Source organism: Tiliqua scincoides, chromosome 3, assembly GCF_035046505.1.
Source record: "Tiliqua scincoides isolate rTilSci1 chromosome 3, rTilSci1.hap2, whole genome shotgun sequence".
NCBI classification, from domain to species: Eukaryota; Metazoa; Chordata; class Lepidosauria; order Squamata; family Scincidae; genus Tiliqua; species Tiliqua scincoides.
This window is the reverse complement of record NC_089823.1, coordinates 7,035,575-7,058,727: the sequence shown is the minus strand read 5'-3', so window position 1 is coordinate 7,058,727 and position 23,153 is coordinate 7,035,575. Positions and strand designations below refer to the sequence as shown.

The window sequence follows — 23,153 nt, the reverse complement described above, 5'->3', positions numbered from 1 at the left end:
CACCATTTAATTGGGCAACACATCATTCAAAAATATTAATTATTTTTAATGCAAGTAAGTATAAAGACAGTGGATGGCAGGCACTATTTATCGTAGAAGAGGCATTCTCCCTTCACTCTCACATGGGAGGGGATTCCTCTCCTCAGGAGGTGTCTAATGCAATGGATTTAGGCACCAACTTAAAAAAAACATTTTCTTCAAAACCTTTGTATTAGTGATGAAATGAATTAGATGAAATTGATTAACTAGTCAGCCAAGGTTTTTTTCATCAATTCCACTTCCAAGTTTTTATCTGTGTTGTTATTTTCATTTTATTACCATTTTAGACTTTGTTATAAACGATTTAGGACACAAGCCTAAGCAGGTCTACTCAGAAGTAAGTCCTATTGTATTCAGTGGGACTTAGTCCCAGGAAAGTGAGGTTAGGATTGCAGCCTTAGTCCCAGATTTCTGCATTCCTGCATCCTAAGCTAGGATAACCTTAAAAAAAGCTTGATTTTTCAGTTGACACTTCCAATTTGGGAGGGAGGGAAGCTGATCTTCTCTTCTCCCCATTTCTCCCTCAAAAATCCAGGTCTCTTCATTGTGTGTGCCAGACCCTCATAGAACTGGGCTCCACAAACTGAGCTTTTTAACTGTGCTGTGGAGTAATGCACAAACAATGGGAAAAGACCTGTGTTCCATGCTGCATCTGCTTTCCAAGATCAGGCAGGAAAGAGATGCAACAGAATATATTAGTAGAGGAGCCACTTGTGAGTTTTGTTCATTGGGCTACAGTTTGAGGATCAGATTACCTCCCAAATGAGCATAGTGTTGCTGGCCTGGGAGTATAAAGCCAAGTCTTAGTGTCACCCACATAATAATCTGGATAAAACAAGGTCTTGGCAGGGGATTAACCCTTTAAGCCAAGGCTCTTGGCATTCAGAGGTCAGGGGGTGGGAATTGTGAGGTTTCTGTGGTGGGGGAAGATGGTGGGGGGGGAATCCTTAGAGCTACCTTCTAACCATTGGGTGATTATGAGCTCTTTGATGCTAGAGCTGCCCCTGATTAAAGAAATCTTAGTTTTATAATTGAGAGAGTTTTGCAAAGTAGCCCTATGCACCAAAATAAGTTGCACTGTGAATGTATTTAGTTGAAAGATTTATTACAGCAGGAAGTGTGGTTTCGCGGGCAGATTTATATACTGCTTTTCCAATGCTCAAAGCAGAATAAAACAATAAAGATGCAATATAAAACATCCAATTATATCTGAAGTGCTGTTCTATAAATGAAGTTCAAACAGTTCTTATTGTCCATCTCCAGTCTTAAATGTTAAAGAATCATCTCTCCAGACCTGTGGGTATTTAGACCACAAATCTGTCTTACTGTTTTTATGGTTTTAATTGTTTTTATTAATGTTTTAGTATTGTTTTATCTATTGTACTGAAATATTTTGGACGCTGTCTTGAGGGCCCCAAAACGAGGTGGAAAGGTGGGATATAAATAAATAAATAAATCTAAGTAGTGGAATCCTCAGAAGGAGCGTACAAAGACCAGAGTCAAATGCATGCAAAAGCACTTAGTTCCTTAAATAACAGAATATTCATAGATGTTACATTGACTGCTATAAAATAAAGGAGTTCTTAACGCTGAGCATTCATACTTACAGGCATACATAATTGCCTGGTAGGGCAATGGGTAGCTTAGGGCAGAGGTGCCCAAACCCTGGCCCTGGGGCTACTTGCGGCCCTCAGGGAGCCCCCAGTCTCGAATGAGCCTTTGGCCCTCTGGATACTTGCTGGAGCCCACACTGGCCTGACGTAAGTGCTCTCAGCATGAGGGCTCCCTCCACTGCTTGCTGCTTCATATCTGTGATACAGCAGTGGCAGTGAAGGAAAGGCCAGCCTTGCTTTGTGCAAGTCCTTTTATAGGCCTTAAGTTATTGCAAGACCTTCATTCATTCATATAAGTTCCATCTCTAATATAGTTATTTATGTAAATGTATTCAAATTTTAAATGTAAATTAATTATTTTCTTCCCCAGCCCCCGACACATTGTCAGAAAGATGATGTGGCCCTCCTGCCAAAAACTTTGGGCACCCCTGGCTTAGGGGATAGAGAGAAAGGTGGGAGCATAGCAGTCACAATTTGTAGCCTTCAGGCATGTCTGATAGTTGGGTCTCCTTTGAGCAATAAAGTTCTAAGTTGAGCTTCTAACTCATATAGGATGCAGTCCTAGAAATGATTTGGGCTGGCACAAGTCCCTTGCACCGGCCCAGGAGGGTGCGCCTCCTCGAGAGGAAGCCAGGCCAGCGCTCCAAGAAGCGCCAGCCTGTGGAGGCTGACACAAGCCTCTATGCCGGCTTCCTCTCTGAGGCTTACGTTAGCCTAAATGAGCCAACATAAGCTGCAAAGGTAGGAGGGGGAGGCGGGAAGGAGGTGGGAGGGAGACTTTCCTGGGTGGGGGGAGGGCGGGCAATGTGTGACCCTGGGGGCAGGCGGGCGAGGAGAGCAAGGTGGGGCTGGGATCTGGTAGTTATGCTGGATCCCAACCCCCGTTCCCAGGGAGAACGGAGCTGCTTCAAGCTGCTCCTCTCTCCTCTCCTCCTCCAGAGGTGGCGCAAGTCTGAGGAGACCCATAGGGGCCAGCAGCCCTTATGCAGGGGTAAGGGAAAAGGTTTTCACTTGCCTCTGGCTAAGCCGCTTCTGGCACTATCCTGCGCTAGGTACAGCGCAAGCCTCTTGGCTTGCCTGTTCCAGCGCAGGACAGGATTGTGCCCACAGTCTTTTTATACCATGATCCCAAAAGCTGGTGATTTTCCAGTTCTGCCTGATATTAGCATAGAGATGGGAATGTGGGGTGATGGCCGTAGATGTTTAAAATTTTGGAAAGCACCATTTCGGTCAGGCTGACAAGGGCACCCTGCTGGAGCTATCACTTTGGCAGGGCAACCGAGGCAGTTGCTCTGAGCCCTTAACTTTCATGACATGGCCATAATAGGGGATCTGCCCTGCACAGGTTAAATTGCCCTAGTCCCCTGCCCTGCCTGTACCTTTCTATAGACAGCTCTGTACTCTGCCTATTCACACCCACCCAAGGGATGACTTTCAGTCACCCGCCCTGCTTGGGCAGAGTCCTTGGTCAAGGATCCCACATGCATCTCTCTCTCTCTGTCTTATTCTGTAGGGCAAGAGAGGGGGCAAACATTTTGGCAGGAGGGCCACATCATCTCTCTGACACTGAGTCCGGGCCAGGAAAAAAGGATTGATTTACATTTCAGATTTGAGTAAATTTACATAAATTTGCATAAATGAATACATTAGAGCTGGAACTTCTATTAATTTAATTAATAGATTTAATGAATTTAATAAATTAATGAATTTAACCAAGCTTATTTATAATACACATGAGAAGTATAATACAGGCATGTAGCACCACATGAGAAATATGAACTGTTTGCCACACACCTCTTGCACAGTGAAAACATACAGACCAAACCAGACCAAGCCAGAAACACATGGAGATATAAGTTGTTTAGAGGCAAGGAGGCAAGGAGTTAAAATAATGCCCAGGGAAAAGCAGAAAATACATGAAGACTTATAGTCTTGCTCTAAATCAACCTTGCTCTAAATCAGGGATGTCCAAAGTTTTTGGCAGGAGGGCCACACTGTCTCTCTGACACTGCGTCAGGGGCCGGGGGGGGGGGGAGAAAGAATTAATTTACATTTAAAATTTGAATAAATTTACATAAGTTCACATAAATATATTAAAGATGAACTTATATGAATGAATGAAGTTCTTGCAATAGCTCATGGCCTATAAAAGGCCTTGCACAAAGCAAGGCCCGCCTTTCCTTTGCTGCCGCTGCTGCATCATAAACATGAAACAGCAAGCAGTGGAGGGAGCCCTCATCCCACAGCTCATGCTATAGGTCAAACAGTTGCCCTCTGCTGAGAGCAGTTGGGCCAGTGTGGGCTCCAACAAATCTCCAGAGGGCCAGGGGCTCATTGGAGACTGGTGGCTCCCTGAGGGCCACATTGAGAGGCCTCGAGGGCCATAAGTGGCCCCAGGGCCAAGGTTTGGGCACCCCTGCTCTAAATCAACCCATAGCTCCCGTCTGGCAGTCACGACAAGCAGTCATGGGCCAGCGCAACCTCCAACAGTCTCCAATGGACCAGAGGCTCAGTAGAGACTGGGGGCTCCCTGTGGGCCAGATTGGGGGACCCCAAGGGCCACAAATGGCCCCCGGGCCAGGGTTTGCCCACCCCTGCTGTAGGGCATAATACATATATAAGCAAGAATAATTCATCTACTCATTCAGATAACAGAATGTTTTGGTGGGTACTGCCCCGGCATTCAGAGATAACAATTAAAATGCTTTTCGGAGGTGATGGTGCCTTTCCATTCAAACACCTTCCATCTCTGCTCCCACAACCTTTCTCTGATCCCTCAGATAACAGACTACACACTTCTTTGTTCCCTGCATATCTGTAGACTCACTTCATAAGTAAAACATTTGGCTCTAGGTTCATGATCTTTCTTTCTCAGTAGTTCATCTGCCATGAAGAAGAAAATAAACAAACCACCATCCGGTGGGAGAAAAAAAATACATATATGACCTGTAACTTGTGAAGCTGTAGAAAACAAGGCTGACCTTGGACAGAGTTTCCAGTATGTGGAGAGCACAGATAAAACCTTAAGCCGGGGCTGGTCCTCTAGGAGTCACAGAGGATGCACCTCATCCAAGCTCCTGTCGCAGAAGGACTGCTAAAATGCTTCAGTCCAAGCCTTGGGAGGGACTAGGTGCTTATTGATTCTCGTCACCGTAGTTGGAGAGCAGAGATCTCCAGCATATGTCGTAAATGAGTCTTTGCATGTGCTTTCAGTTTTCCCTGAACAGTGGTGGAAAATGGCATATGCTGTGGTTTACGCTTGGTCTCCGGTCCACTGGAATGTTTATGTGTGCCCGTAACATACTTTAAAGCATGTTGCGTCTGCCAATGAAACAAAACACATGCAAGTATCAGTTTCGCATTAAAGCGCATGTTAAAAATAAATGCCAGTGTTTCCTTTAACAGTACCGTGGGGATAGAGAAAACTATGAAGCTTGCATGTGAGCTCACAAAGCTATGCCTTCTCTGCATTAGACCTTCTCCAGAATTCACGTTACCAACTTCTCAAAGATCCGGGGGAACGTCTGGCAACTTGTATGTTTCAGATGGCTCCCCACTGCGCCATCCCCTGCCTACCTGTTGCTTTTAAGAACATCAGAACAGCCCCGCTGGATCAGGCCATAGGCCCATCTAGTCCAGCTTCCTATATCTCACAGTGGCCCACCAAATGCCTCAGGGGCAACAAGAGACCTGCATCTCAGTGCCCTCCATTGCATCTGGCATTCTGAGGTAACCCGCTTCTAAAATCAGGAGGTTGCACATACACATCATGTCTTGTAAGCCGTGTTGGACTGTTCCTCCAGAAATTTGTCCCAACCCCTTTTAAAGGCATCTAGGCCAGATGCCATAACCCCACCCTGTGGCAAGGAGTTCCACAGACCAACTGTCTGAGAGCTCCCTCTGATAGGACCATGGGCTGCAGCCTACCAGCCTGGTGTGCCTATTTGCAGTAATGCAAGTCATTAAATGTGCTGTTTGCTTGACTCCTGCTGTGATTGGGTGATTAGAGAGCAGTTTTGTGGAGTAGCTGATGTGGGTTCTAGACCTGCTTCCCTCTCTTTTTTTGCCCCTGCCAGGAAAGTTTCTGGCAGGGGCAAAAGAAGACGTGAGTGGCTTGCTGGTTAGTGCACATCCCTTGGCTGAGTTCAAATCCATTTTGTTTGACAACTTGTCTGTGTCTTGATGCAGCAAACTGCCTGGACCCTGCTTCTCCTGTGCACTCTTGGGGCTCCCCTTGTGACCTGTCCCAAAAAGGAGTCCTTCCAGGTGGTGAAGGCCTCCATAGGGACTCCAACCCTTGCTATGGAGAAACTTGTGTGTTTGTAGCTGTCCTCTTCTGCCCTTTCTGTTTTCTCAAAGTGTATTTCTTGGGTGTTTGTGAGAGTGGGACAAGGGGGCTTGAACTCCCCCTAGCAGGTCCTTGTGTTTTTCCCTTATTTGCTGATGCCACTGTACTTGTAGCTGTAATGCTCATTCCCAGTGTCTGGCAGGTTCCCCCCCCCCAGAATTGGCCACTCATTGGTCCTGCACCTGACCCCCCCCCCATGGGTGACAGACTGTGTTGGGGTTTCCACATATGTTGCTGACATTACTGTGCATGGCTGCACCAGTGTTACTGAGAGAGCTGTGCTGGTGTGGCATTGCCTTGATGGGCTCAGGATAATAACAGGATTTTGATTTAGGTAATCTCCTTTCCCAGGGCTGCCACAATAGACTTTCCATTTTGAAACATCTCTTATGAATCCCTTATGGGCAGGAGGTCTGGTCTAGAGGGTAGAGCCTCCATTTGCCTGAAGATTAACATCCACAAGGTCGCCAGTTCGAGGCCACCGGCACCGTGCGACCTTGAAGCAGCTGGCAAGCTGCAGCTGAGCTGTTCCATCTGCTCGGAGCGTGGGAGGATGGAGGCCAGAATGTTAAACCAGATCGGAGTGTAACATCTTGAATGTGGTGGTTCTTGAAAGAGAGAACCTTCTTTCAATTTGTAAAAATCCCTGCGTGGATTTAATAAGCCTGCCTGTGTAAACCGCCTTGAATAAAGTCTTGAATAAAGACCAAGAAAGGCGGTATATAAATACTGTATATTATATTATATTATATTATTATGAAAGAATTTGTTCAGTCTTTTGAGGTCCAGCATGGCCCACACATCCCCATTCTTCTTGGGAATGAGAAAAAAACAACTATAGAATAAACCAGGGGTCTCCAAAGTTTTTGGCAGGAGGGCCACATAATCCCTCTGACACTATGTTGGGGGAAAAAAAAGAATTAATTTACATTTCAAATTTGAATAAATTTACATAAGTTTACATAAATGAATATCTTAAAGATGAACTTATATGAATGAATGAAGGTCTTGCAATAGCTCAAGGCCTATAAAAGGTCTTGCACAAAGCCAGGCCAGCCTTTCCTTTGCTGCTGCTACTGCATCACAGACATGAAACAGCAAGCAGTGGAGGGAGCCCTCATCCCACAGCTCACGTGAGAGGTCAAACAGTTGCCCTCATGCTGAGAGCGGTTGCGTCGGGCCAGTGCAGGCTCCAACAAATTTCTGGAGGGCCAGATGCTCATTGGAGACTAGGGGCTCCCTGAGGTCCACATTGAGAGGCCTCGAGGGCCGCAAGTGGCCCCAGGGCCAGGGTTTGGGCACCCCGGATTAAACCCTAGAGCACCTCTGCTCCTGAGGAACAGTCTCAATAGTCTGATATGCAGAAGGTGCTAGATGGCCTTCACCATGAGGGAGTGTGTGTCCGACCTGGTGAAACCACAAGCGCCTGGTGTGGAGTCTGGGAGCAAGGTCTTGGGGGGAAGGACCTGCCCTCCCTTAGGTTTTCTCTCTGGGATGCAAGGGGGAGTGCTACAGCTTCTTCGTTCCTCAGAAGTAACCAAGACTGACCCCAGCTTTCTCCTTTAGGAGGAAGCATTTTTTTTAAAGTGTCTAAACCAATTTGCACCCTAAAGGCGCTATATAATAATGTAATCATTAAAATCCTTATAGGTAAATGTAAATATTACATATGACCAGATAACTAGCGAAATGAAAGAATATAATTTGGTAATTATAGAATTTTTGTTACGCCTAATGAAATGTACACAGTAAACATACCACATAATTATCAAAATGTGTTTTAGACAACGTTTTGTAGTTAGAAATAATAAGCAGAATAATTGTAAGCAATACTAATAATTTTGGTTAAATAATTCCGCTAATGATTGCTGATATTAAAACTACAACTAACAGTCCAATCCTAACTTCCTGTGTAGCGATGCAGTGGCACCAACATGGATTCTACAGTATTCCACAGGGGAGTTTTGGCATGTTGACACCTCCTTGGAGCAAGCCCCAGCAGCTACCATAGGTCAGCTGAGACCTGCACCAGCTCTGTAGCTGGCGCAAGTTCGTCCATGTTGACCCATGATGATGGATCAGACTGGGGGGGTTAGGATTCAGTGGGCATCCGTGCCATCAAACCCACTTTTCCGTCCTCTTCACTGTTCCCATATCCTTCCCATTCACCCATTCTCTGCCCCATTTCACCCCGTCCCTGCCTCACTCCCAACCCCTGTACTGCCTTTCCTGCTCCAGCAAGTATCCGGTGTCCATCTTTGCACAGACCTGGATGCTCGCTGCTGCCACCAAACCTGCTTTCCACCTGGAACTGACCCACCCATCCCCCACCCTGTTACCACCTCATTCCACCATCCCCCATTCCTGTTCTGCCTCTCTCACCCCCCTAACTGCTTTGGTGGTCTGGGAGGATAATCTGGTATGCCTGTGAAGGCTCCATCCTTACACGGAGATGCTGGATAGATTGGACTTAGGACCTTCTGCATAAAAGCATGTGCTATGGACTCTTCCTCAGTGCTCCGCCCCATCAGCTTGGTAGCTCATCACACAAGGTCTCTGCGGACAGAGCTGTGCATTCCTGGTTCTAGCACCAAAGGCTCCCGATAAACTCTTGTGGTAGGAGCAGAGCCTCCGAGAGGAATTTTATCAGGGGGTACAAAGTTTCTTTTGGGCCCATTCCCAAAGGGGGGACGAAACAGAATGGGGGACTGTAGTAACAAGGGTGGGTGGAACAGGGGTTGTGAGGGGACAAAAGAAGGCAGGAGGAGGATGGCAAATGCTGGAGCCCAGGTCTTCTGAGCTTCCCAATGCAGAGTACAGGTTTTCCTGCCCAATCAGCATCAACAGCTAGATACAGTTATATGGAAAACCCAATGCATTCCTAAGTATCTCTAAAATCTTTTATATAGAGAAAATCATTACAGAAAATTGGCACCTTCGTTTTTTAGGCTCATAATAGAATGGAAAGTGTCCCGTTTGCAGTAAAACATACTTCTGCAGCAGCTACGGCCCCTGAGCTCCTGTACACTCCTTCATGGCAAGTGTGACATGCCAAAGAGCTAATGTCACAGGTCAGTTTCCTTCCAGATTTGACACTGTGTTGGGAGTGTCCTGCCTGCATTCCTCCACCAGGCACTTAGGGCTTTTGGTAGCAGCAGCAGCCGTGCATCCAGTATCCCACACAGGCAAGGAGTCCAGGAGAGATAGGAAAATAGAAGATCCCAGGAAATTTCTGAGTTCCTTTCTTTGGCTCCCTGGCCCCCTTTTTGACCCTGGGCCTGGGTACAAATTGCCCCTTTTACCTCCCCTCTCATGGGCCCTGGGTAGGAGCAGGTATCTTAGGTGAACTGCACTGTTACCCTGCACATGCCTGATCTTGTCTGATCTTGGAAGCTAAGCAGGGTCGGGCCTGGTTAGTACTTGGATGGGAGACCGCCTGGGAATACCAGGTGCTGTAGGCTTAGACCATAGTCTTTCGAGACTGAAGGTTGCCAACCACAGCAGGCATTGTGGTGGTTGATGAAAGACCTGAGATGTATGGGTAGGAGGTGCTGACTCCTGCTTTGTCTTGGAATGTTAAGGTACAGTGTTAGTTTTTGGGTTATAACTCCGCAACCTCACCTAATGGCTGTTTGAAGCATTCAGAATGGCTGCAGCATTCACTTCTCAGGGCATGAATCAGAACCACCTCATCCCCGCTGGAGTTCCTAATCCCACATTTATGTGAATGTAGCCATGATGTGTGAGACATTTTGATGAATGTGGTTTCATCTCAGTGGCTGTGGTTTTAATGTGCAGGTTAAAACATTCTGCCTATTGCCAGTCTCCCATGGCTCCGTAGCTTTGTATCCACCGTGCACTGAATCATTCTCCTGCGGCAGGCCCGAGCGTTGGATTTCAACTCAACGTCTCACAAGCTGAGAACCGAGAACTGTGACACAGTTCAGAGAAGCCAAAGGGGCAATGTGTGGCTCATTAGTGCAGCAGCTACCTAGGAGTGAGCGGCCCAGAGTACCAGTAATAAATGCAGAGCCAAGGGACCCGGGAAGCTTCATCGGCAGCAATCTTTGTCATGAAATCGATGCTTTTGGTGGCTAATAGGAATTGTGCAGCACAGAGCCCAGATGATAAAGTGTGGGGTAGAGATGAACGTTTGGTGGACTGTTAAGGAGATCTAAAGGCTCAAGAGAAGGCTGTGGAAAGCAGTTCAGTACTTAAAGCTTATTTAATTTATGTATTTATTTATAAAATTTATTAGTTGCTTCTCTGTTAAGAATCCTTGAAGCACCTTTCAGTTAAAAACTCCATAAAACGAGACTACATATATTAAATGCAAAGTAGATGCTGGAGAATACCAGCACCAGCCTCTCTGATGTGAAAGTGCTTTGGTTGGCAACTTTCAGTCTCGAAAGACTATGGTATAAGCCTACAGCACCCGGTATTCCCAGACGGTCTCCCATCCAAGTACTAACCAGGCCTGACCCTGCTTAGCTTCCAAGATCAGACAAGATCAGGCATCTGCAGGGTAATGGTGCTCTGACCCTCCATAGTATCTTTCTTTCTTAAACACCATCTGAAATAAGAATGTTTTAGCATGGTGATGAAAAAACCTCCTGTACAGTGAGTGACCTATTGTGGCATAGAGGACTGTAGTACCACCACGGGACTGGTACTACAGCAGTGGTTCTCAACCAGTGGTATGGGTACCACCAGTGGTACTTGAGAACGTAAGAACATAAGAACAGCCCCACTGGATCAGGCCATAGGCCCATCTAGTCCAGCTTCCTGTATCTCACAGCGGCCCACCAAATGCCCCAGGGAGCACATCAGATAACAAGAGACCTGCATCCTGGTGCCCTCCCTTGCATCTGGCATTCTGACATAACCCATTTCTAAAATCAGGAGGTTGCACATACACATCATGGCTTGTACCCCGTAATGGATTTTTCCTCCAGAAACTTGTCCAATCCCCTTTTAAAGGCATCCAGGCCAGTTGCCATCACCACATCCTGTGGCAAAGAGTTCCACAGACCAACCACACGCTGAGTAAAGAAATATTTTCTTTTGTCTGTTCTAACTCTCCCAACACTCAATTTTAGTGCATGTCTCCTGGTTCTGGTGTTATGAGAGTGAGGTTGTGTCTGGTGTACTTGTGGGACCCCTGGACACCTGCTGTCTGGCAATGAGACCAGGAACATGATGCAACAAACAGTGGTAGGAGACTCCAAAACATCTGTGTTTGAAAAAGCCTTCCCACCCACCCTGAGCCTCTTACTGGTTGCATCTGGCCTCCCAATGATATGCGTAAAACTTGGGCTCAGTCTGAGGAGGACCAGAGGGAAAACTGCTGCAGGAGAGGAGGCTGCAATACCAAAGAGCGGTAAGACCACCAGGGAAGAGCTGCTGTGAGGAGCCTTGGAGAGCGAGCTCTACAAAGGAAGGAGGACCACCAGGGAAGCTTGGGAGAGAAGGAGCTGCAGGAAGGAGCGAGCTGGGGGAGAGACCAAGCTACAGAAGAGCTGAGGAAAGAGCTGCAGCAAGGAGCCCCTGGGAGAGCCTCTGAAAACCAGGGAACGAACATCCAGCCTTTGCCTCAAGTCCTGCTGCCTCCTGCCTGCCTAGTGCCTGCCTCAGGTCCTCACTCAATTGGGGAAATTTGGAACAAGGTTGTTTTTATTTGGTTCAGGTTCCTTTCCTCATAGTAAAAGCCTTAAACTTACGTTGGTTTCAGTGGTCTCTTTCGATCTTGCATAACACAACCCAGAAGTAACTGGTGATGATGTCATCACCAGTTACCTCCAGTGGTACTTCGAATAGGTGGACCGTGTGACGTGGTACTGAGGAGGACAAACCTTGAGAAAGGCTGTACTACGGAAATGAAGATCCTTATTTATAACTTTACAGATATGGCCTTGGTAAATGTTATATTTGTGTTGTTGGCAACCTTCAGTCTCGAAAGACTCTGGTATCGCGCTCTGAATGGTGGTTCTGGAACAGTGTCTAGTGTGGCTGAGAAGGCCAATTCGGGAGTGACAATCCCTTCCACACTGGGAGAAAGTGCAGTCTGTCCCTGGTCTGTCTCCCTGGCTATGGGCCTTCCTTCTTTGCCTCCTAGCCTCAGTCTGTTGGCCATGTGTCTCTTCAAACTGGGAGAGGCCATGCTGCACAGCCTGTCTCCAAGCGGGCCACTCAGAGGTCAGGGTTTCCCACCTGTCGAGGTCCACTCCTAAGGCCTTCAGATCCCTCTTGCAGATGTCCTTGTATCGCAGCTGTGGTCTACCTGTAGGGCGCTCTCCTTGCACGTGTTCTCCATAGAGGAGATCCTTTGGGATCGGGCCATCATCCATTCTCACAACATGACCGAGCCAACGCAGGCGTCTCTGTTTCAGCAGTGCGTACGTACTAGGGATGTTATATTTATTTAGATGATTTATACCCACCTTTCCCTCTGAGCAAACGGAATGCAAAGCAAAGCCTCATTTATGATCTGAGGGAGCAAGGAGGAGGAGAACAGAGACCAGGGTATGCAGTGTTTATTGTGAACCACCCAGTAGCTGAGGGGCAGTTAAATTTTAGTGAAACAAAATAAATATCTCAAAGTAAGTTCCAGCACCTTGAATTGGGCCTGGAAATGATCTGATAGCATCTCAAAACCACAGTCATATACAGTGGGTCATCTTTATCTGTGGATTTGGAACCCACGGATTTGACCCACTGCAGGTTCCAAACCTGCGGCTGGAGGACCCACTGAGATCCAGAGGTTAAGAACATAAGAACAGCCCCACTGGATCAGGCCATAGGCCCATCCAGTCCAGCTTCCTGCATCCCACAGCGGCCCCACCAAATGCCCCAGGGAGCCCACCAGACAACAAGAGACCTGCATCCTGGTGCCCTCCCTTGCATCTGACATAGCCCATTTCTAAAATCAGGAGGTTGCACATACACATCATAGCTTGTAACCCATAATGGATTTTTCCTCCAGAAACTTGTCCAATCCCCTTTTAAAGGCATCCAGGCCAGATGCCGTCACCACATCCTGTGGCAAGGAGTTCCACAGACCTACCACACGCTGAGTAAAGAAATATTTTCTTTTGTCTGTTCTGACTCTCCCAACACTCAGTTTTAGTGGATGTCCCCTGGTTCTGGTGTTATGTGAGAGTGTGAATAGCATCTCTCTATCCACTTTATCCTTCCCCTGCATAATTTTGTATGTCTCAATCATGTCCCCCCTCAGGCGCCTCTTTTCTAGGCTGAAGAGGCCCAAACGTTGTAGCCTTTCCTTATAAGGAAGTTGCCCCAGCACAGTAATCATTTTGGTTGCTCTCTTTTGCACCTTTGTCATTTCCACTATATCCTTTTTGAGATGTGGCAACCAGAACTTGACACAATACTCCAGGTTGCATCCGGGAGGTCTTCTGAGTTGCAGGGAGGCCTGCCTGTGACACAGAATGCATGCCAGAGCTTTCTCACAGGCACTTCTGGCTTTCATGAAAACTGAAAGTGCCTGCAAAAAGCTCTGGTAGGCATTCTGAAGCTTGGGGATGTTGCATGTGACCTCCTTGAGCCTCAGAAAACAAGTTGGGACCACAGATTTCATTACGCATGGGGGTTCTGAGAACAGAACCCTCGCAGATGCTGAGGTTTAGCCTGTATTGTGTACCCAAACTGTACCAGCTTGAGCTTGTAGACCATCTTCAAGGGCAGCCAGTCCTACCCAGAGTGCATTTCACTAAACCCACCAAGATAGCACAGATAACAGTTAACCAGATCCTAGGCCAGCATTGGGTGTCAACCTGAACAAATATAGTCTCTTTAAATGGAAGCTATCACTTCATAGGGCTTCCTGAATCAGAGCTCTGCAAAAGCCAATGTTCCTTTGTTCCAATGGCAGTGGGCAGAATGCACAGTTCCTCCTCTTCAAGAGCAAGAACTCTTCCTCTTGAGCAAAAAACTGTGGATGCCACCCATTGTTTACAATTGATCCGTTTTAAGAGGGGATGTTGACATTTTCAGAGAATGCTCCCACGGGTAATTTTCACAAATGTGCCTCCCCCTGATGAAAATGCAGTAAAACCCCATGAAAGTGTTCCATGGAGAGCTGCGTTTCCTGTGATAGGGTCTCAACTTTACAATGAAGGGAGAGGGTGCATTTGTAAGGAGAAGCAAAGGCACTGCAGTACAAGATCACCTCCGGCTTCATCATACAGTATTGCATTAGCAGATGGAGGGTTGTTTGGCTATTCTGCTTGCTTGGTTCAAAAAACACCTGATAGCTGCAAGTCACAGAGCTGTGCAGACCTCCATCAAGCAGCAGATGGACAATCAAGTGAGGCCTGTATGTGTCTGAACAGGCAGTTGGGTGGTCACACTGGAGGTGCCAACGAAAAAATGGGCGTAATCGGGGCACTGAAATCGAACATCCTTTTTAGTGTAAATCCCAACCAGCTGCCCTGAGTGGAGCCCTGCAGACCCCCAGAGCAACATAAGAAGCAGTGCAGCTTCTCAGGTGCTGTTCTTACTTTTGGCTGACTCTTGTCGCCCGCTATTTTGGGCCTTTCTAGCATCCCAGAAACTGCCATAGAGGCTGCTGAGTCACCCAGGTGCTGTAACCATTGTCCATTGTTGCTTCTTGTTTGTACATCTTCTTTTTCCCCAACTGACCAGTAAACAAAGAACCTCAGCCGGTTCACTGGAATGCGAAGCCCGCCTGATTTTCCAAGAGTGGGAAATTCAGACCCATGTGGTCAGTCTGGTCATCGCCCACCGCTTATGGAAAGTGGGGTCACATTCGTGCAGTTGCCCAGGTCTGACGTCGGAAGTATCTGATGTTTTACAAGGGGCTACTTTGTCACCAGTGTGGCTACCAGGACAACATGTGTGTAGGGGAGGGAGACTATCCAGGGAAGATGTGTCAAGGTTTTGGTTTTGTTTTCCACTTGCCTTTGAGTTTCCTTGCCAACATTTGCTGCCTCTCTCTCTTCTTTTTTTCTAGCTGATCAGTGCCCTGTATCTTTCCCTGGCATTTTTCTTCTTGTTGCTTTGATTATTTTCAGCCTGTTAATAAACTCTTACTGTTTACCAGCTTGATCTCAGTGCACTCCTGAGTGAGTGGGTTGCCTTACTACCAGACCACTCACATTCCACCACTGGCTGGTTTTAAGGAGACCCTTCAGATTTGGGAGCTCTCCGTTCTCCTGGGAGGGAGGCTGCCCTTCTGTCTGGGCTCTAGTTTGATGGCATCTCGCTAGGTTGGCATCTGTCAAACTACAGCCCATGGGGAGGATCCGATGCAACGCTGCAGCCCTCCCCACCATGACTAGCGCTTACCGTTCCACTGTTCTGCTCACAAGCAGTCCACCCGAGGTCTGCACAGTGGCATCTGTCCAGAAATCCAGGCACAAAGCCTGCTGGGGAGCGGACTACAGACGCGATTGCCAAGAGCATTGCTCTGCAGAAATCAGGTGGGCCTCTTGTGAGTGGTGTGGCGGAACGTAGGTGCTGCTCCGAACAGGGATTGCGTTTTCCAGATGCAACCATTGCAAGGTTGGTGACCTCTGCTCTAGGTGACAGCAGAGAACGATCTTTTCCCAGTTCATTTCCCAGTTTGCCAAGTGAAAGGAGTGAAGCAGAGAGCAAGGGAGAGGGGTGCCATTGCTTCCTATAGGCACTGAACCCCGGTCTGCTTCAATTTCCCCTTACCTATACAAATTATGAATAGGCTACAACAGGGGTGCCCAAACCCCGGCCCTGGGGCCACTTGTGGCCCTCGAGGCCTCTCAATTAGGCCCTCAGGGAGCCCCCAGACTCCAATGAGCCTCTGGCCCTCCGGAGATTTGTTGGAGCCCACACTGGCCCAATGCAACTGCTCTCAGCTTGAGGGAGACTGTTTGACCTCTCGCATGAGCTGTGGGGTGAGGGCTCCCCCCGCTGCTTGTTGTTTCACATCTGTGATGCAGTAGCAGCAGCAAAGGAAAGGCCAGCCTTGCTTAGTGCAAGGCCTTTTATAGGCCTTGAGCTATTGCAAGACCTTCATTCATTCATATAAATTCATCTTTAATATATTCATTTATGTAAACTTCTGTAAATTTATTCAAATTTTAAATTTAAATTAATCCTTTTTTCCCCGGCCCCTGACACAGTGTCTGAGAGACAATGTGGCCCTCCTGCCAAAAACTTTGGACACCCCTGGGCTACAAGGTATCAGTGACAGGGAGTATGTTCAGGCCCTACCTCTCAGATACTGCCCCTACCATAGCTGTTTACTTTTTTCAGATGAATACTTGTATATTCTAGCAGCATGAAATCCTTCCCCCACACCTCCTGTTTCCATCACAAAGAAATCACAGTGGCCAAAATGCCACCTGGTTCCTGCAAAGGGCAGGCAAGACTGCCCCCCTCTCTGAACTCAGCTGGGATGAACTGGCATTTGGTAGCTCCTCACCCAGGACTGCTCTTTATTAGCAGCTGTTCCTCATGGTTGCCTAAGAGGAAAGTTTAGATAGTGACACCCCCTCCATCGACACAGCAGACACCAACTGCTGGAGGTCATAAGAACATAAGAAGAGCCCCGCCGGATCAGGCCAAAGGCCCATCTAGTCCAGCTTCCTGTATCTCACAGTGGCCCAACAAATGCCCCAGGGAGCACACAAGACAACAGACACAGTCTTTGTCCTGGTGCCCGCTCCTGCATCTGGCAATCAGAGGCAGCCTGCCCCTAAAACCTCCTTCTACCTCTGGGACTGTCCCCTGTATTAATCACCCTGCCTGGTTGTAGTTTCGTTTTCTCACAGTATGAAAGCACCTGTAATTGTTTATGTTCCTCTTCTCCCTCCCCATTCCTTTGTGTTCCCCCCCCTTTTCCAATCAATTAGTCCGTAAGCCATTAGGCGAAGACGTACAACGTGCTTTGGCAGAAAGGCAGGATATTAATGTATGTAGTAAATAAATAATAAATAAATAAATGATGATGGGACTTTTTGCGAGGAAGAATGATAAACCACAGATCGAAAGTTCTACCGAGGGGATCATGGTTAGAAAAAGCTTCCCCATTCCTTCTTCCTTGCTCTCCCCTCTTCCCCACCCTCAACTCTGAACCTTGGAAGCCCGTCATAATCGTACAGGTATAAAGCAGAGGAACAGAGGCTTTCTTAGTGCCATTTTGGGGACTTGCTGGCCGTTTTCATTTGGAAGAAATGGTGTCAGGCATGTTTGGGGTGTGTCTCCTTGCTTCAGCTGTGTCTTGCTGTTCTTTGTCATGCTGGGTGCAGGTGTCAAGGGAAGGCCTAAAGGCTGATAATGTTCCATTATATTCAATGGGACTTACTCCCAGTAAAGTGTTTCTAGGATTGTAGCCGAAGTTTCAGAAGCAACTGCTGTTTCTGCTCACATTTCATTCAGAAGCTTGGTGGAGACTTTTCTCTTTCCCTTTCAGTTCAAAATAGCTACAGGGTGTTTGTTTCTGATCGATGGGAGAACTGAAGGAGAAAAGTCCTCTTTCTTTCTTTCTTTCTTTCTTTCTTTCTTTCTTTCTTTCTTTCTTTCTTTCTTTCTTTCTTTCTTTCTTTCTTTCTTTCTTTCTTTCTTTCTTTCTCCCAAAGACTGGCACAAGTGCTGGGCTTCTCAGAAAGATAATCCCCGGACACACCTGTGCGGTAGGAACACAACAAATGGATTAGTGGTGTGCTTAATCTATCCCCCTAGCATTTCCTCGCCGCACTGCCTGAGCCATTTTCTCCTTTCTCCAGCTCATGTTCCAGGGCGGCTTTATTGGTGTCCACATGGGTTCCTGTGGATTTTGACGCCGAACAATGTGGGCTTGTTCATTGCTTAGACCACGATTTCTAAGGTGGAATTTTAATGATGCGCAGGGGGTGGAACCAAGTGGAAGAAAAAGAGAGAGAGAAAAATAATAAACTGAATGTTGAAACTTGATGCCCAGCACAATTTCTCAAGCTGCTTTTTTTTGGGTTCACATCTGCTACGCTTTTTAGACGAAATGTAACCCTTCACCTCCTCCTCCCAACTCCTGCACCAATAAAAATCAATTCTGCCTCTAGTGTTATTCAGCTGGTGAAAATCCCTTTCTCCTTCTCCCTCCTCTTTATTTCTGGGGTTTTGATCCTAGCAACAAACAAGTCACTTTTGTTGAACTGCGGCACTCCCAGCATTGAACGCATGCCGGTGCTTCGTATCTTAAATCGTACGAAAAGGCAAGATCTGTTTGAGGTCCGGTGGCAAAGCTCCCATTGGCTTTCGAGGGAGGCCGCCCCACTCTGAATTCTTACAGCTGCGGAGAAAACCTCAGAATCGTGTAACGTCAGAGAGATCCCTTTTCGCCCAGCGAAGTGCCAACAATGGTGGGAAAGTCGGAGCAAAGAAAATGCAGATGAGGGCCTGTGGATTTTGGAAAGCACAAAACCCAGTTTACACAAAATAATCCACCATTGTTGGATGCTCTTTTCAACACCCGCCAGCTTTCTGTCATTTTAAAAGAACATGAAATCTACCACCATTACCACTCTCTCTTAAAAAATAAGGTGGTCGTTTAAGGATCCCAGCTGTGTTCCCAATGTATTGTGGAGTTTAGGGTTGGCCCTGGGTACTTCCTGTGGCATTTAAAGTGCCATAAATTGTAGGCAAGCACTTTGGAAATTGGACCTGAACCCTGAAATGGCTTTGCCTTGCCTGCCCACTGGTCACTGGAGGTGCCAAAGTGGGAATTCTCTCCCCCCCTCCCAGCCAGCATTCTGGAGGCAAGCCAGCTGACATGGCCTCCTTGCCTGCTCGAACCCGTGCCAACCACTGCCAGCAAGACCATAGATGGCTTTGACTGCTACAGCGACTGTTCTTTCCGCTGTGAGGAGGAACTCCGAAAAAGAAAGGAGGCATTTTCAGTCAAGTGGGACTGATAATAGGAGAAGGTAGGAGGTAAAGAGGGAGCCAGCAGCAGGACTTAATGTTCTGAAGGGTTGAGAGCCCAGTAGTCTCTCATTTCTACACGCTTTAGTGTCCCCTGGTTGGATTTGGGTAGCAGTTACGCTATGGAAAGAAGCCAGACCTCTCCTTCCCTGTTTACCCCTTCCTCTATCTTCCTTCCCATGTGTCAAATTTTAGACTTAAGCTCTTTGTAGCAGCAAGCCATCCTCTTATGCTTTGTAATACAGTACTTATATACTTTATCCCCTGCTAACTGGGCAAGAATGACTTTTTCAAGTGGTGCTCCTCTTACATTTATCAAGGAAAGAGTAACTGTCCTTTTTCACCCACAAGCAGTGGCATAGCTAGAGGGGGTGCAAAGCACTAAGTTTTGCAGGGAGCCTCACCACCTTGTGCAAGGGGCCCTTCCCCTTCAGAGCCAGTCATTCGCCTCTGGAATGGCTCCAAAGGGGAGGGGCGCCTTGCATGCTGCGGTGAGGCTTCCTGCAAAACTTAGTGCTTTGCACCCCCTCTAGCTATGCCACTGCCCACAAGGTCTTTTCTAGTGGCTGTTTGCTGGTGTTCTGCATCTGTTTAGATTGTGAGCTCTTTTGAAACAGGAACCCATTGAGGGCCAAGTCCTATCCAACTTTCTAGCTCTGGTGTAGCCATGCCAATAACCAGTTGGGCGGGTTAGGACAGACAAAAGAAAATATTTCTTTACTCAGCGCGTGGTCGGTCTGTGGAACTCCTTGCCACAGGATGTGGTGCTGGCGTCTAGCCTAGACGCCTTTAAAAGGGGATTGGACGAGTTTCTGGAGGAAAAATCCATTATGGGGTACAAGCCATGATGTGTATGCGCAACCTCCTGATTTTAGGAATGGGTTAAGTCAGAATGCCAGATGTAGGGGAGGGCACCAGGATGAGGTCTCTTGTTATCTGGTGTTCTCCCTGGGGCATTTGGTGGGCCGCTGTGAGATACAGGAAGCTGGACTAGATGGGCCTATGGCCTGATCCAGTGGGGCTGTTCTTATGTTCTTATGTTCAATGGGTTTTGTGCTGCATCCAGTGGTGGAAGGGTAGTTACAGAGTCCTCCACAAGGTAAGGGAACATTTGTTCCCTTACCTAAGGGCTGCACTGCAGCTGCACTGGGGCTCGAAAGTTGGATAGGATTGGACCCTTAGTTATTTGATTTTTTTTTTCTGTAAACCGTTCTGTGAACTTTTCTACAGTAAAGCAGTATATAAACGTTATTGATGATGATGATGATGGTAGGCCATGCACTCAAAATGATGCTATATAAATAATAATAGCACCAACCTGAATATTATTTCTGGAGCTGTGTTTCCTTTTTGGCAATAAAAACGATGAAGAGCACTGCTGTGAAACCTGTACAACTAACAAGTTGTAAGCTTTTGTGAGCTTCATATGCATCAAGCAGATGTGTGTGGGGGTGTGTGTGTGTGTGAGAGATGGGTGGGTGGGTACAGAGAAAAGAATCATAGGTGAAAAGCACCATATTGGTTACCCAGAGGCTTAGCAAGGGCAGCTGACCTGACAGAATAAATCTGCTATTGCATCTACCCACTGGCTCTGTGCTTACAACCTGACACAGTATAGCACATTAAGTCATTGGATCCTGCTGGTGGGTGAGGAGAAAAGTGGCAGGCCTTATACAACAGCCGCCAGCAGGATTTTTTGCAGTATGTTTCCGAGCAGGAGCGATAGGGCATTTGGGCCTCTTCAGCCTAGAAAAGAGATGCCTGAGGGGGGACATGATTGAGACATACAAAATTATGCATGGGAAGGATAAAGTGGATAGAGAGATGCTCTTTACACTCTCACATAACACCAGAACCAGGGGACATCCACTAAAAATGTGTGTTGGGAGAGTTAGAACAGACAAAAGAAAATATTTCTTTACTCAGCGTGTGGTCAGTCTGTGGAACTCCTTGCCACAGGATGTGGTGACAGCATCTGGCCTGGATGCCTTTAAAAGGGGATTGGACAAGTTTCTGGAGGAAAAATCCATTACGGGTTACAAGACATGATATGTATGTGCAACCTTCTGATTTTAGAAATGGTCTATGCCAGATGCAAGGGAGGGCACCAGGATGCAGGTCTCTTGTGATCTGGGGTGCTCCCTGGGGCATTTGGTGGGCTGCTGTGAGTTACAGGAAGCTGGACTAAATGGGCCTATGGCCTGATCCAGTGGGGCTGTTCTTATGTTCTTATGTTATATCCAAGCTGCAAGAATTTCAGCAGCAATGGCTTAGTGACTCATAGCCCTTTTTACCTTCCCCTTCGTGCTGGGAGAGGGGAACTGAGTGCTGACCCTGGGTATAATGTTAACTAGGTACGGTAGTGTTGAATGCTAGAGGCGTTTGCCATTTCTATACCACGCTTCCCTTTCCTTGAGTTTCACCCAGTCTTTCAGAATTCTCCCTCTTTTATTTATTTGCTGCCAGGCTCATTTCATTGACTTCCTCCTGTGCTCCCCCTTTCTGCCCCACCTCCGCAGCCTTGTTAGCACTTCTAGCTTGCTAAATGGGTCCCCAATGAAGAATTAGCTGTCTCTTTGGCAGTATGTCAGGCAAAACCTTCAGCCTGGTTTACTCAAAAGTAAGGGGCTCATTAGCCTCGTAATTAATATTTTTACAGCACATTGAACACAAAAAGGCACTTATTATTTAGCAGCACTCCCCTTGGATTACAGCTTCTGCAACAGAAGAACTGCAGTAGAGAATTTCAGGCGCAGATGGAATGTTGCGGACAGGAAAGTTGGGGCGGAAGGGACATGTAGATGCAGACAGCTAGTCCTTGTTGCCATAACTCTTCTGCTCCATTGTGTACTTCCTGTCATCCCCAACATGGACTTCTTCACAAACTTATGGCCCAATCCTTTCTGGGCCTTGTGCCGATGGAACTTGTGCCCCATCATTGCAAGGAGCAGGCTGCTGATGCAACAGCCGCTGCAAAGGCCCACAGACTGGGGCCACCTGCAAAATGGTTGGTGGCCCCACACAGGATGGTGGGAAAGGCAGTGAAAAAATAAATAGATAGATAAATAAAGTGTGAGTGTAAAGTGATGTATGTTAGGGGCAAGAAACCAAAAATTCACATATATGCTGATGGGTTCTGAGCTGTCTGTGCTGAAGCAGGAGAAAGATCTTTTCTTTGTGGTTTGTGGACAGCTCAGTGAAAGTGTCTTCTCACTTTGCGGTGGTAGTGAAGAAGACCGGTTTCATGCTTGGGATAATTAAAAAAGGGATTGAGAATAAAACAGCCAATATTATGCCATTGCACAAGTCTATGGTAAGGCCACACCTGGAGATTTGCATCCAGTTATGGTTGCCACATCTCAAAAAAGGATATGTTGGCATCCTTCAGTCTCGGAAGATTATGGTATCGCGCTCTGAATAGTGTTCTGGAACAGAGTGCCCTCTCCAGTGCGCGAAGCCTGGGTAAAGTAGATATGGAGGATAGACTGTTTCCCATGCAGCAAATCTCCCCTCTCCACGTCGCTGAAATGGTCCAGTGGAAAGGCAGAAGCCAATACGGTTGGTTCCAGCGGCGTCGCAGGAGTTGCCAGAACGGGACTGTGTTCAGCCATGAACTGCCTCAGGGACTCCAGCTCCGGATTTTGCCTCAAGGTTGACTCCTGAAGCCTTTTCCATAACGGGATGTAGCCACAAGGCAGTGGAGGTTTGGGATCAAAGTTTTCCTTCTCTCAGATGAGCTGCCTTCCCAGGCTGACGAGTCCCATCTACCCGGTGGCTGTTTAGTTGCCTCTTACGACAAGTACAGCCAGATTGAGGGCCTATTCTTATCCCCAGCCCTCAGGATATAGTGGAACTGAAAAAGGTGCAGAAGAGAGCGACCAAAAAGATTCCTGGACTGGTGCATCTCCCTTACAAGGAAAGGCTCTAGTGTTTGGGGTTCTTCAGTCTCTAAAGAAGTTGCCTGAGGGGGAACATGACTGAGACATAAAATTATGCATGGGATGGATAGATAGAGGGAAGTTCTTTTCCCTCTCGCATAACACCGGACATGAGTATTCCACTAAAATTGACTGCTGAGAGAGTTAGGACAGACAAAAGGAGACATTTCTTTACCAAACATGCAAGTAATCTGTGGAACTCCTTGCCACAGTACGTTATGATGGCATCTAGCCTAGGTATCTTTAAAATGAGATTGGACAGATTGATAGAGGAAAGTCCATGACAGGTTACAGCTC

At 47.2% G+C, this 23,153-nt stretch overlaps 1 protein-coding gene and 2 pseudogenes across 3 annotated transcripts in view; 2 read left to right on the top strand and 1 right to left on the bottom strand.

The window, feature by feature from the left end:
* Window positions 1–23,153, top strand: part of TENM4 (teneurin transmembrane protein 4) — a 367,138-nt gene that overhangs the window by 92,331 nt on the left and 251,654 nt on the right. The gene's annotated exons all lie outside the window — the stretch shown is intronic.
* LOC136646136 (5S ribosomal RNA) lies at window positions 9,343–9,461 on the top strand (annotated as a pseudogene).
* Window positions 10,424–10,542, bottom strand: LOC136646667 (5S ribosomal RNA; annotated as a pseudogene).